The sequence below is a fragment of the Nycticebus coucang genome, chromosome 13 (assembly GCF_027406575.1).
Source record: "Nycticebus coucang isolate mNycCou1 chromosome 13, mNycCou1.pri, whole genome shotgun sequence".
NCBI classification, from domain to species: domain Eukaryota; kingdom Metazoa; phylum Chordata; class Mammalia; order Primates; family Lorisidae; genus Nycticebus; species Nycticebus coucang.
The window spans coordinates 53179250-53195104 of NC_069792.1; the positions used below are offsets into that span (position 1 = coordinate 53179250).

A 15855-nucleotide genomic window follows, 5' to 3' on the forward strand; every position below is an offset into this window, starting at 1 on the left:
AGCCACCTTCTGGCCCCATTTCTTCCATGGTACCACTATAGCTTGGCCAAATAATGGGGCAATTCTTTTCAAGTCTGTCTCATCCTTAGACTGCAATCTTCCAAAAAAAGGAATACTCTTTTTCACTGCTATACCTCAAGTGTCCTTGATTTCAACTCAAATATTTGTTAAATGAAAAAAATCTTAAAAATGTTCTTAATCTGCATTTAATATTTACCTGAGTAGTACAATTAATTGCCTATTTCTTCTACAAAGTGATTCTGTATTTATAGTTTCTAATTGACAAATAATAATTATACATATTCATGGAGTACATATGATATTTCAATAGATATAATGTATAGTGATCAGATCAGGGTAATTAGCGTATCCATCATCTCGAACATTTATATTTCTTTGTGTTGAAGACATTCACTATCCTTCTTCTAGCTATTTGCAACTATATAATATGTTATTGTTAACAATAATCATCTTACATAATGGTATAGAATACTAGAATTTATTACACCTGTATAGCTTTAATTTTGTATCATTTAACAGATGTATTCATATCCCTCCCTTCCATCTACACTTTATAGTGTCTAGTATTCTCTTTTCTACCTTTTCCTTTAATTTTTATAAAACACCATTACTTAGTTCCTATTTATTTATTAAACAGTTTTTTTCCTATAAATATTTATCTTTATTTTATTTTTTACAATCTTTTTGGTATTAGATGACCTCTCCCATAATCTTCCTTTAAACAAAATTCTAATTTTAGATATCCAACTAAAACTCTTTCCTGCACCCTAGACCCAATTTTTGAATAATGATGATTGTCTCTACGTGAATTTCCTGCTGACCACTCAAACACAACTTATCTGAAATTGTGTGATAAATTTTCCTTCCAGCCTGCTTCTCCTTCCAGATTTTCCTGGTTGGTAGACTCAGCTTTCTGATGGCCCAGTCAAATCACCTTTGCTTCCTGGGTTCTCAGGATTCAGGGCCCTCTCTTTCCTCCTCAATCTCTCATCTGCCACAGTTTTATTTAATGTACATATTATTCAAAATTCCTGGTAAAATGGGGGAGGAAATGGATTAATACCTCTCCCTAGACTTAACCAAGAAGAAATAGATCTCTTGAATAGACCAATTTCAAGCACTGAGATCAAAGAAACAATAAAAAATCTCCGAACAAAAATATGACCTGGTCCAGACGGCTTCACACCAGAATTCTATCAAACTTTCAAAGAAGAGCTTATACCCATATTGCAGAAATTATTCCAAAAAACTGACAAGGAAGAATCTTCCCCAACACATTCTGTGAAGCAAATGTCACCCTGATACCAAAACCAGGAAAAGACCCAAATAAAAAGGAGAATTTCAGACCAATTTTACTAATGAATATAGAAGCAAAAATTTGTGTTAAAATCCTAGCCAATAGATAACAGCTACATATTAAAAAAATTATATATCACAATCAAGTAGGTTTCATCACAGGAACACAAGGCTGCTTTAACATATGCAAGTTCATATGAACTGGATAACCACATGTAAAAGACTGAAAATGGACTTACACCTCTCACCACTTATAAAAATTGATTGAAGATGGATAAAAGATTCAAATCTAAGGCATGAAATAAAAATCCTCAAAGAAAGTATAGGGGAAACTACTTAAAGATATCAGCCTGGGGAAAGATTTTATGAAGAAGACTTCCATGGCAATTGCAACAACAACAAAACCAAACAAATGGGACTTAAGGAAGACATTAAAATGTCTAACAAACATATGAAAATATGTTCATCATCCCTAATCATCAGAGAAATGCAAATCAAAACTATTCTGGGATATCACTAAACCTCAGTGAGAATAGCCCACATCATAAAGTCTCAAAGCTGCAGTTGTGGAGAGAAGGGAACACTTTTACACTGCTTGTGGGACTGCAAACTAATACAACCTTTTGGGAAGGAAATATGGAGAATCCTTGAAGAACTCAAATTAGACTCCCATTTGATACTGAAAACTATTACTAGGCATCTACCCACAAGAAAAAAAAATCCTTCTATCATAAAGACATTTGCACTAGACTTTATCTCAGCTAAGTTTATAATCACCAAAATGTGGGAACAACCAACCTAGGAATGGATTAATAAGCTGCAGTATATGTACACCATGGAATACTATTCAGCCATTAAAAGATGGAGTCTTTACATCTTTTTTATTAACCTGGATCAAAGTGGAAAACATTCTGCTTAGTAAAGCATCACAGGAATGGAAAAACAAGAATCCATTTGCAATTATACTCAATTCTAATATGAAGGAAGCAGATGATCTAATACAAGGTGGGAGGTAGGGGAATGAGGAAGCGAGAAAAGGGAGGCAGGAAGGGGTTGAGGGGGTCATGGTATATGTCACACCTCTTGGGGGAAAGAACACAAATATAAGGGGGACTTTAACAAATGCAATCAGTGTAACCTAATTCTTTGTACTTCAATGAATCCCAAACAAGACAACACAAACAAACAAAAAATTCCTGGTAAAAATTCAATTTTGTATATTCAGGAGTTATGTAAAGAAAAATATATACTGCTGTGAAATAATTGCATTCTCCAAACAGCTTGCTAAATTTGAAGTCACAAATAATTTTGACAGGATCTGAGCTGGTTTCAACTTGCTAGAATCTATTTCAGAAATTTCTGTAAACACTCTAAAATAAGATAATATGTGAATTTATTTAAGCATTGGCCCAACTGTTTCAAATTATTTTGGTCCAGTTGGTTCAAAATCAGAGTTTCCTCATTTAATAGATGAGGTAACTGATGGGACGAGTGACGAACATGGAGGACAGATGACTAAATCTAGTTGATGATTATCAGTAAAAGAGAATAAGTTTTAAAGTAACGGTAGTGAACTTTGCGAATAATTAGGTCATGATTTTACAAAGCAGAATAGTAAAGAAATGAAGAACATGGACTTCAGAGTCATGTGAGTTAAAGTCCTAATTTCCCATTTACTAAATTTGTAATCTCTAACAAGTTGCCTAAATTCTCAGAGTTGCTGTTTCCTCATCTACAAAATAGATATATAAAACCACTAACCTCATAAAGTTGTCAAGTGAAATGATGATTATGAAGCATATTGTACCACAGTTGGCTTCAAGGAATGGAAGTTATTCTGATTATATACAAAATGTATACCAAGAGTAAAATACTAATGAGTTATGTGTAACTATAGCAGTCATCGACTGTCTACTGATGATAATAGGAAGCATTAACCTTGTGAAATTTAAAATTTTTGTTTTCCTATAAAAATATTCAAGCATATACAAGAACAGAAGAGCAAAATAAAACTCCATTACCTTTAAGTGTACTATTAACTAGAAGATTTGAAATTGTATCCTGCAGAAGCATCTTTAAGTTTCTTTACTGCCTGGTAACTACTCTTTTTTTGAAATGTTTTCATTTAAGAGTGTTTTGCTATTTTATGACTTAAAATTTAGTGTGCTGTTTGGATAATGCAATTATTTCACAGCAGTATGTATTTTTTATTTACATCGCTCCTGAATATTTGAATTTGAATTTTTACCAACAATTTTGTATAAGATGTACACTAAATTAAAATCTGTAATAAAAATGACACAATTATAAATATTTGTTCATATGTGTTGAAACAAGAGTTTAGGGGTATTATTAACAAAAATGCTGTAATGCTCATATAGTGAATTATTTATTCTAGAAACATTGATTCTTTTATCATCGTATAATCAGATCTAATACAAAGAGACTTATTACTAATCTCTTTTTTCTTTCCTTCATTTAACCTTTTTAATTGAATATATTGAACAAATATGCATTTTTCTAAAAATTTCAAGCAATACAAAAAAAAAAAACAGAAAAAAATAAGTCTCAATTTTAGGACCTCTGTGTGTGTGTGTGTGTGTGTGTTTTGTTGTTTTAATTTGTTTTTTTAATTTCAGCTTGCTTGTTCATTCTTCTTCGTTTGAAGTACTCTTTTTTTGTTGTTATTCATTTTCTTCTTCCTCTGGCGATGCTCTGTCCCGTTGCCTCCCTAGTAGTTGGGATTACAGATGCCCACCACAATGTCTGGCTGTTTTTGATGTTAGTAGAGATGGGGTCTTACTCTTGCTCACTGCTGCTCATACAGGTCTCGAACCTCTGAGCTCTGGCAATCCACCCACCTCAGCCTCCCACAGCGCTGGGACTACAGACATGAGCCACCATTCCCGGCCTATGTATGTGTTTTTAATAAAGCTTGTTAAAACATTTTTTTCACACAATCCAATGTCTAGGTTGGTTTCATTGTATTTTATTTCCCAGTATGATTTTGCCATCCAGGTATTCAAAAAGTGTCATCAGCAGGAGGAAGATCAGCAGAGAAAGCCAAACTCTGAACTGATGTGATTTGAGGAGTTGTTGCACAATTTCAGTACATTCCCAGTTTCTCATATAAAACTACTTGATGTCTATTTCCTGTCTAAGACATATCACCTTTTTACATTTTATTTTTATTTATTTATTTATTTATTTATTTATTTATTTATTTTATTAAATCATAGCTGCGTACATTGATATAATCATGGGGCATCTTTTACTAGCTTCACAGACCATTTACCAAGTTTCACATATACCCTTGTAAGATGCACCGCTGGTGTAATCCCACCAATCCCCTTCCCTTTACACACCTCCCCCCTTCCTACCCTCTCTTTCCCCCTTCCCCCTATTCTTAGGATGTAACTGGGTTATAGCTTTCATGTGAAAACCCTAAATTAGTTTCATAGTAGGGCTGAGTACATTAGGTACTTTTTCTTCCATTCTTGAGATACTTTACTAAGAAGAATAGGTTCCAGCTCCATCCATGTAAACATGAAAGAGGTAAAGTCTCCATCTTTCTTTAAGGCTGCATAATATTCCATGGTGTACATATACCACAATTTATTAATCCATTTGTGGATCGATGGGCACTTAGGCTTCTTCCATGACTTAGCAAGTATGAATTGGGCTGCAATAAACATTCTGGTACAAATATCTTTGTTATAATGTGATTTTTGGTCTTCTGGGTATATGCCCAGTAGAGGGATTACAGGATTGAATGGCAGATCTACTTTTAGATCTCTAAGTGTTCTCCATATCTCTTTCCAAAAGGAATGTATTAATTTGCATTCCCACCAGCAGTGCAAAATTGTTCCCTTTTCTCCACATCCGCGCCAACATCTATGGTCTTGGGATTTTGTGATATAGGCTAGTCTCACTGGAGTTAGATGGTATCTCAAAGTAGTTTTGATTTGCATTTCTCTGATGATTAAAGATGATGAGGATTTTTTCATATGTCTGAAGGCCGTTTGCCTGTCTTCTTCAGAGAAGTTTCTCTTCAAATCCCTTGCCCAGCCTGCAATGGGATCCCTTGTTCTATTCTTGCTAATGCGTTTGAGTTCTCTGTGGATTCTGGTTATTAAATCTTTGTCAGACACATAACCTGCAAATATCTTCTTCCATTCTGAGAGCTGTCTGCTTGCTTTATTTACTGTGTTCTTGGCTGTGCAGAAGCTTTTTAGTTTGATCAAGTCCCAGTAGTGTATTATTGAAACTGCTTCAATTGCCCACAGGGTCCTCCTCATAAAATACTCGCCCAGACCGATTTCTTCAAGGGTTTTCCCTGCACTTTCCTCTAGTATTTTTATAGTTTCATGTCTTAAGTTTAAATCTTTGATCCATTGAGAGTCTATCTTAGTTAATGGTGAAAGGTGTGGGTCCAGTTTCAGTCTTCCACAGGTTGCCAGCCAGTTCACCCAGCACCATTTGTTAAATAGGGAATCTTCCCCACTGAATGTTTTTAATTGGCTTGTCAAAGATTAAATAATGGTAAGTAGCTCGATTCATCTCTTGGTTCTCTATTCTGTTCCAGACATCTACTTCTCTGTTTTTGTGCCAATACCATGTTGTTTTGATCACTATCGATTTTGTAGTATAGTCTGAGGTCTGGTAGCGTAATTCCTCCTGCTTTATTTTTTTTTATTTTTTTTTATTTTTGGGGATTCATTGAGGGTACAATAAGCCAGGTTACATTGATGGCAATTGTTAGGCAAAGTCCCTCTTGCAATCATGTCTTGCCCCCATAAAGTGTGACACACACCAAGGCCCAACCCCCCTCCCTCCATCCCTCTTTCTGCTTTTCCTACCCCCCATAACCTTAATTATCATTAATTGTCCTCATATCAAAATTGAGTACATCCTCCTGCTTTGTTTTTATTTCTGAGTAATGTCTTGGCTATTTGAGGTTTTTTCTGATTCCATATAAAATGAAGTATTGTTTTTTCAAGATCTTTAAAGTATGACAGTGGAGCTTTAATAGGGATTGCATTGCATTGAAATTATATATTGCTTTGGGTAGCATGGACATTTAAACAATGTTGATTCTTCCCAGCCATGAGCATGGTATGTTTTTCCATTTGTTAATATTTTCAGCTATTTCTTTTCTTAGAGTTTCATAGTTGTCTTTATAGAGATCTTTCACGTCCTTTGTTAGATAAATTCCCAAATATGTCATTTTCTTTGGCACTACTGTGAATGGGATAGAGTCCTTAACTGTTTTATCAACTTGACTATTGTTGGTATATATAAAGGCTACCGATTTATGAATGTTGATTTTGTAACCTGAGATGCTGCTGTATTTCTTGATCACTTCTCAGAGTTTTGTATTAGAATCCCTAGTGTTTTCCAGATATATTATCATATCATCTGCAAAGAGTGAAAGTTTGATTTCTGACCCTATATGGATACCCTCGATCGCCTTTTCTTTCCTAATTGTGGTGGCTAAAACTTCCATTACAATGTTAAAAAGCAATGGAGACAATGGGCAGCCTTGTCTGGTTCCTGATCTGAGTGGAAATGTTTCCAATTTAACTCCATTCAATATGATATTGGCTGTGGTTTCCTGTAGATGCTCTCTATCAGTTTAAGAAATGTCCCTTCTATACTGATTTTCTTTATTTTTTTTTTAATTTATTTTTATTAAACCATAGCTGTGTACATTAGTATGATCGTGGGGCACCGTACACTTGGTTCATAGATCGTTTGACACATTTTCATCACATTAGTTAACATAGCTTTTGTAGCATTTTCTTAGTTAGTTTGCTATACCGATTTTCTTAAGTGTTCTGATCATGAAGGGATGCTGGATATTATCAAAAGCTTTTTCTGCATAAGTTGAGAGAATCATATGGTCTTTGTTTTTTAATTTGTTTATGTGCTGAATTACATTTATAGATTTACGTATATTGAACCAGCCTTGAGACCCTGGGATAAAACCAACTTGGTCATGATGTATAATTTGTTTGATGTGTTGCTGGATTCTGTTTGTTAGGATCTTGTTGAATATTCTTGCATCTATATTCATTAGTGATATCAGTCTATAATTTTCTTTTCTTGTTGAGTCTTTTCCTGGTTTGGGGATCAGGGTGATGTTTGCTTCATAGAACGTGTTAGGTAGTCTTCCTACTTTTTCTACCTTTTGAAACAGGTTGAGTAATATAGGTACTAATTCCTCTTTAAAAGTTTTGTAGAATTCTGACGTGAAACCATCTGGTCCCGGGCTTTTCTTTTTAGGGAGGTTTTGTATGGTTGATGCTATTTCCGAACTTGATATGGGCCTGTTCAACATTTCCACTTGATTCTGGCTAAGTCTTGCAAGGTGACATGCTTCCAAGTATCGGTCAATTTCCTTCAGATTTTCATATTTCTGAGAATACAGTTTCTTGTAATATTCATTAAGGATTTTTTGTATTTCTGAGGAGTCTGTTGTTATTTTGTCTTTGTTATTTCTGATTGATGAGATTAGAGATTTTACTCTTTTTTTCCTGATTAGGTTGGCCAAAGGTTTATCTATTTTATTGACCTTTTCTAACCATCCAACATTTGGAATTAGCAGACATCTACAGAACATTTTATCCCAACAAAACTGAATACATATACTTCTCATCAGCCCATGGAACTTACTCCAAAATCGATGACATCTTAGGTCACAAGTCTAACCTCAGTAAATTTAAAGGAATAGAAATTATTCCATGCATCTTCTCGGACCACCATGGAATAAAACTTGAGCTGAGTAACAACAGGAATCTGCATACTCATACAAAAACATGGAAGTTAAATAACCTTATGCTGAATGATAGCTGGGTCAGAGATGAGATTAAGAAAGAAATCGCCAATTTTTTGGAACAAAACAATAATGAAGACATGAACTATCAGAACCTCTGGGACACCGCAAAGGCAGTTCTAAGAGGGAAATTTATAGCACTGCAAGCCTTCCTCAAGAGAACGGAAAGAGAGGAAGTTAACTTCCTTAACTTCCTGCTTGGGACATCTCAAACAACTGGAAAAGGAAGAACATTCCAACCCCAAACCCAGTAGAAGAAAAGAAATAACCAAAATTAGAGCAGAATTAAATGAAATTGAAAACAAAAGAATAATACAACAGATCAATAAACCTTTTTACATTTTAATGGTTTGCAAGGTGTCCTCTGATTCTTGGATGGATAGGTAGGTATTAAGATTTATTGTAAGATGATTGTTGTCTTACTACCAATTTAGGTCTCTTGTCTTCATTTTTTCTTTTATAAGTAACATTTTCTTTGTTTTAGAAATACCTCATTTATTGTAGAAAATGTAGAAAATACATAAATAAGTATAGAAAGAACAAACTGTAAGGTGCCTTTAAGTTTATCTCCTAGAGATAACACCATTGATTATTTTTGTCAAACATCTCATTTTTATATCCTCACTTTAAAAAAACTGGAATTGAGAATATACTTCAAAAATAAGTGTGTGTCTTGCTTTTTCATTTTCACTCATCATTGTATGTTGAGCACTTTTCCTAACTGAGTGTTCTTTACATGTGTAATTCTTAATGATCGGGTGTTCTTGTACTTTTTCTTTATCATACGTTCACTTTTTCTTACTTTCTTCCTTCTTATGTTTACTTTTTCTTGGATTTTGAAGAAACAAGCTTTCAAGAGAAAAGATGATTTGAAATAAAATGTCTTTTATTTATATCTGTATGTGGGAGAGTAACATTCCTGAAACGTGGCCTGCAGTGGACAGTGAACAACCTATGAAAACCCTGCCAGTCATTCAGGCAGCGCAGGACACGGTGAGGCCTGGTGTGTTGGTTCCCACAGGCTGCCACAACAAGTATCACAAACAGGGCTGTAAAGTAACACGTCTTTGCTTTCTCTTCTTAGAAGAACACTGGTGCTTGGATTGTGGCCCACCCTAATCTCATAGCTCATCTTATTAATGATATCTTCAGAGACTGTTTTCAAATAAGGTTAAGTCTGAGTTCTGAGTGGACATGAATTTGGTTGGGGACTCTCTTCAACCCTGTTTACTTTGGTAGAACATTGAACTTTAGTACTCTATCTAGCATCTATCTGTACAATAGATATAACTTTCTCCTATGTGAGGCTTACATGACAATTCAACTCAACACACTTTTATTAAGTACCTCCTCTGTGGCCATGCCCGCTCCTAACTCTGGGGAGGCAAATGGACAAATATGGGAATTGCTCTGTAACAACTCTGGAATGTATATTTACAGAAATCTTTAAAAGTTGTGGTGGCTCCTGAAGTGATCATAAGGATAAGATAAATAGTACAGAAATTTAGAAACTGGCATTAATTACCTTAGGAAAAGAAGAGGGGAAGTAGCTGGTAATTTCACTGTCAAGTTCAAAATAACAAAGAGGGAAAGAGACCAGTTGCTTTTATAACTTTTGATGATGGAACAAGAAAAAACAACATATTATTGTTATTTGTTGTTGAAGGGCTTTGGATAAGATGATCGGGCAGTGGGATTCCTGGGAAGAAAGAGTTACTAATCTGTTTCTCTAGGGTGGAAAACCCAATCTCTGAAGTAGTAGCGATTCAGTCCTTTCAAGACAAAGAAAAGTAAATTACTGGGTTTTGTAGTTCCTTTGAAACAATTTTTAAAAATCTTTTAAACACAGGTCTTCTTTCTCTGGCTCCTTTTTCTCTAAGGAGCCCAGTTATTTTTCAAACTGCAATGATTTAAAGATGACCTGACAGAAGTGAGAAAAAGTTTTAACGATCATCACCAGAGGGCACCATTAGGTTTGTCTTTGATGTGAAGTTTATAACAAAATATCATGTATAAAACATTGCAGACCAAACAGAAAACTTCTCGTTTCAGTAATGCCCTTTGTTAGTATTCTCCATTAACAATCTATCTAACCACCTGAACTATTACGACTACTTTCAAAATTGACCAAATTGGTGTTAAAAGTTATCTTTCTGGATCAGTATTTTGCCATTAGCTAGTAATTTGCAAGTTCGCAAAGCAATTTTGCATATTATCAAATCTATTTGCTATTTGGTATCAGTCTTTCTTCACTTTTTTCTGTTTTTTTTTTTTTTTTTTTTTTTTCTTTAACAGAGAAAGTCTTACTCTGTTGCCCAAGCAGCTGGAGTGCAGTGGCATGGTCATAGCTCACTGCAGCCTCAAACTCCTGGGTTCCAGTAATCCTCCTGCCTCAGCCTGTAAGGTAGGCAGGAGTACAGGCATGCACTACTGAGTCCAGCTAATGTTTAAATGTTTTTTTTGGTAGAGACAGTGTCTCACTGTGTTTCCCAGGCTGGTCTCAAATTCCTAGCCTAAAGGCTGGGATTCCAGGCATGAGCTATCACATCTGCCTATATCATTATTCTCATTTAGAGCTTAAGATATTGAGATTAGGGAGAAGTAATTTGCCTGAAGCTGTTGCCCTCAAAATAAAAGAATCCCCTGAATTGCTGGGAATCAGTGAGTTGGGCAGACCAAGAATTTGCGTTTCTATTAAGTTCTCAGATAATATTTACACTTCAAGTTTGGTGACCACACTTGGAGAACCACTGGACTGAATTACAGAGCAGTGGCAAAGCTGGAACTTGCCCTCAGCACTCTTGGCTATAAGCTTAGGACTTCGCCCATGTTAGCACAGTCCCTCTGAAGATCTTTCCCTCAGGAGTGACGGGTAGGGACCATCCCTGTTACGCTACACTGATAAATAAGACATTTCTTTTAATCACTGGGAGTTTGGGTTCTGAGAATTTCACTGTGTCATTGGCGAAAATGACACTCAAGGAATAGTCCTTGAACAATAGAATTCATGTATGCTCTGAAAAACATTTTATATAGAAACTAGTTTTATTATCTGAACACAAGGAATGCCTAATAGGGGGCTGTTTTGTATGTTGCTTAATTGAGTTAGCCTGATTTCTCTTGAGTCACACTGTGGATGGATTTAGTGCATGTATGCCATTGACAAAACTTCTTAAATATTTATTTATCAACCAACCTAAAAGTCAGAGAGGCTTTTAGCTTGTGACTTTAAATCTAAATTTTATTTTGGAGAAATTGTGGCAAGGCCCAAATCTTCACCACGCAACTAATTGTTTCTGATTTTTATCTTTATAAAGTTCCCCATTTATGTAAGGTGGTTGTAGTTTGGAAGTGAAACTCAGGTTAGGCTAAAACATTTACAAGGACACAGATAAATGTAACAGCTTATGAGAAAGTGCTTTTCTGAGAATAGACAGCAAGAAGTGTCCTTTAAAAGATATAAATAATGGCCAAAGCTACATTTTTCACCAGGGCTGCTTTCTTTCAGTTTCAAATTGATGATATTAGCATTCATTGACTCTGTAGCTTCCATAAACAGATTCTGTGTCAAAGTTAAGAATCTTAACTATTTGTATATCCCCAAGGTTTGCAGGCACATGGTGTTTTTATAAGAACAAAAATACAAGGAGGCAAAGCTTCATGCAATGGTGTTGTCATGAGAAAAATCATGCGTGGACTATTTATGGGGGATAATGGCTACAGCACCTATTCCATTTCATCAATGTTCTCTTTTTCCTTCAATAGTTCTTTAGAGTCATCATAAATCAAATTAGAGAATAGTGAAAGCACTTACCTCTTTTGGAGGATGAGAAACACAGAAGGGAAAAAAATGTAAGCAACTTTCCCAGAAACACCAATCATTTGAATAATGAAGAGAAACTGACTGAATTGATTGTTCCCAAACAAAAATTAAATTCGCCTTATTTAACAATTTACCAGTCATGTTACCTTGGATACTAGTTCAATTACTCTATGTCTCATTTTTCCTCCCTCTGTAAGTTGGGGATATTAATAACAATTGTATCATTAACGTTGTTAGGAAAGAGTCTGACACAATAGTTTGTGGTCGGCAATGCTGGAATGAATGAATGATTAAATGAGATAATGTATATACATCTTTTACTAGTACGTGGCACATGCTAGCTATCAAGTTTGACCTGAGCTACCTACCACTCAATCTATCCCAAATTTATAGATGTCTTTGAAGGCTTTCAAAACCATGAGATCATCTTAGTGACTGATTCTAACTTGCAACTACCAGGGCAGCCACTGAGCTGTACTCCAGGGGGGCACGTTGTAGCAGCTCACTTTGCTTCTCATTCCCCATGCTCTCTGTACTCAAATAGCTGTTCCATGTTCTCTTCCTCTGCAGACCCCTTTTTACTCTTTTAACCTACTTTGGTTGAGCAATAAAACAGAACCAACAAACTGTTTCCCTGAAGGGGGGGTCCTCTTTTCCTGCGTCTTTGCCTGTGAGTCCCTGTTTATTGCTGTCTCATCCTTTCCCCCTTCCTCTTGATTTACTTGGTTGCTGATTATCAGACTAGAGGTTTTGGAAGTTAGGACCCCTTGTTACTAAACTCCCTTTATTTTATTTTTTATTATACAAATGAGAAAAATGTTTATTCAGGAAACAATTTAGCAGCTCTCCTTTAGCAGAATTTTACACACTAAGACAAGAAGTACATTTTCAATCAATAACCTACATAGGGTGCTTATTCTACAACTGGGAAGTTGCAGAAGTTTGTGACATGCCACTATAAATGTAAGTATTATTAAAAATTACAAATTGTTTGGTGATTATTTTGATAACCTCTTGAGCAGCAACTCCTCCCAAGAATGCAGCAATGGTATGTGGCTCAGCAGCTCCATATCGGCAAAATTCATGAACATAATCATCTTTCACCATTACAGATAAACCATATTCTTGAAGGAAGCCAGTGAGACAAGACTTTGGTTTTCCTATATCTTCTTCAACTTAATAGTTAGATATCCCTGGATATCTACTATGTTGTTTATGAAATCTATCGACAGCCCATAACATTAAGTACAACACTATTTCATTATCTGGATTGTCCATGCTGGAAATAATTTCATCCTTGTTAACTGTATCCAAACCATATTCTTCAGCTAAGGATTAACATCTTACCACTCGAAGAAATGCAGAATTGCTGCAGAGTAATTTTAATTCTTTCTCTGAAATGGATTCTGGTGCCTTGCCAATGGACTGCAGCAATTTGGCTACATGATTACCCACAGCAGCAGCATCTTTCTTTGCTTTTTCACGGTAAACATTTTGAAGTTTTACATATTTGCTTGAATCTGCAATCATATCAGGAATTGTGCCCCAAACAGGTAAATTTCCTTGACCTTCTTTGGCGACAAATTCCTTTAAGGCACAAGCTAAAATCCAAAATGATGGAGTCTGTTTGGTGATATTTATGCAGCGATCATCGTTAAATATATCTTCAATACTGCTTGGGACCTGAGTTGTATTTAGTGCTGTATTCACATTTTTAATAGCTTCTTCAAAATTCTCTTTATCTTCTGGAGCCCCATTTTCATTCTTTAGAATTTGCCATAGAAGAATTCCAAATGGCCGCGCTCCAACTCCCTTTATTTTAGATGCTTTCTTCAACGTGTTGTCTACTACTTACCGTTTTTTTCTTTTCTTAGACTTTTTTTTAAAGTAATTCTCTTGATTTATAGCCAATATGAATTGATTTTGATCCATGCCATTTCTTGCTATGCTATCTGCTGTCCTTGAGTCCAGACAATGCCTGCCCTTTAGCATGGTACAGACTCTGGTTTGCTGTCATTCTCTGCCTGATACTTGCCTAATTTATAGAGCTTAACTAGAGTAGAACCTCCATAGTTGACCATTCCCTTATATTGACTACCTCCTTATTTTGACCTAATTTTCATAGACCAAATATGTACCATATCTATTTATCAGCATAGTTGGCTTAGTTCCTTATGGTGACCACCTCTGTATATTGACTTGTTCATTTCAGTCCCTTGGTTCATCAACTTACAGAGGTTCTACTGTTTTTCACAAATGCTTCCAGTGTCTTTTGTTATTTTACTTTGTTTTGCTTAACACAAAGTCAAAGGAAGAAAGCTATTTTACTTTTGAATGACTTAGTTTCCAAATGAACTTTCTTGTCTGCCATAGAATCATTTCCCTGTATGAGTAGTTACACACAAGCATGTGCACATACACACAAGCATTCCTTGGGAGACCATTCAATTTTGGAAAAAGAATTATTGCTGTGAAATTGACTGGACAATTGGAGAATGTGTATTTCAAATTTCAACATGTCCATGATCAAAAATGTCCTTAGTGGCCAGAAATTACAATACAATTGTGGGAAAGAAACTCCTTGGGAAAGTAAAATTGTAATGTTTTCTTTGTATCAAAACTTCTATCAGAACTCTCAGAATTCTTTTTCAAGATGGTTAGGAAAGAGCCTAAAAGTTTAAAAATGATATACAGTAAAGTGTTCATAAATCTGTGGTCAAGAACATTCCCAAATGTCACCACAATCTAGGGATTTTGTTTGAAGTATCCACTTTGCTCAGCTAGCCGTGAGAAATTCCAGTTGTTCACCTCATCTTTTCTGTTCTGCCTCTTTTGAATAGCAACACTGAGATCCACTTCGTTCTTGTCCCCATGTGGATAGTTATTTTCTGTCTCTGTTGAGTATTAAGGAAAGCTATACTTTATCCTTGAAGCTTATTAAATGCCTCTCTAAAATTTGACCTTGATTTGAAAATAGTATGTTTTCTTTGGTTGTCAATGTTGCCTTCAGTGGCTCAGTTTATTAGGAGACATACATTTAAAACAACATTCACTGACCTTTTTAAAAATGGGACACAAGCCAATACTTTCTTAATGGAAATCCCTTGTGGGTTCTGTGGTTTTATGTAAGTGATGTAAGCTTAGCTAATATAGCATTACTGAGTTCCAAAACTTGACTAAATGCTTTCCTGTCACTACTTTTATGAGAATGAGATCATGTTTTCTGCTGTTTCTTATATGGGGGTGGGTAAAGCGAAGGGTGTTGAATTATATGTTATTGCTTCTTTCACCATTCTGATTCTAAAATTTCATGGCATAGACTTTTTGAAATGAAAGCATAGAGAAAATTCATAAACTATTACCCTGGATAGAATGATATATATATATTTTTTTGAAAACTCTGGTTTAAAAATTAAGGGCACAATTAAGTTAGAGAATATCACTGTTATTCTTTGTTTAGCTAAATTAAATAATTTGATTTCCGACTTTCTACTTCCAAATGTTGCTTTATAAGAACTAAAGATAGGCCTGTCTGGAGGGCTGGAAAATGTAAGTACTGAGGAGGACCCTGTTTCACACGGCACTTTGGTTGGTGAATAGTGTTTAGCTGTCACTAGCTTCCCTTGGAAATGTTATTCTTTCAGCCAACTAGCTAATGAAAGGGATTCAGAACATAAAAGGGATGGTCTGCTTTATCTTTAAAATGGATATTTCAGGATTTAAGCAACATCCACCTCACTTGCTGAGATGTAGTTAGGGAAGAGATACCTGCTCATAAAGTCAGAGCTTTGGTGTTTTCTGCTCTGTGACAAATGTGAACTTCAGATGATTTCAAAATCAGGGCCAGTATTTTTTAGAGAGTAAACCTAATAAAAAATAA

General features: G+C 35.3%; 1 protein-coding gene and 1 pseudogene across 3 annotated transcripts in view; one reads left to right on the forward strand and one right to left on the reverse strand.

Annotated features, from left to right (window-relative positions):
• Positions 1–15855, forward strand: part of LRRC69 (leucine rich repeat containing 69) — a 122620-nt gene that overhangs the window by 32716 nt on the left and 74049 nt on the right. The gene's annotated exons all lie outside the window — the stretch shown is intronic.
• Positions 12778–13745, reverse strand: LOC128564001 (NEDD8-activating enzyme E1 regulatory subunit-like; annotated as a pseudogene). Its single transcript, XR_008373941.1, has one exon. The product of XR_008373941.1 is annotated as an NEDD8-activating enzyme E1 regulatory subunit-like (transcript).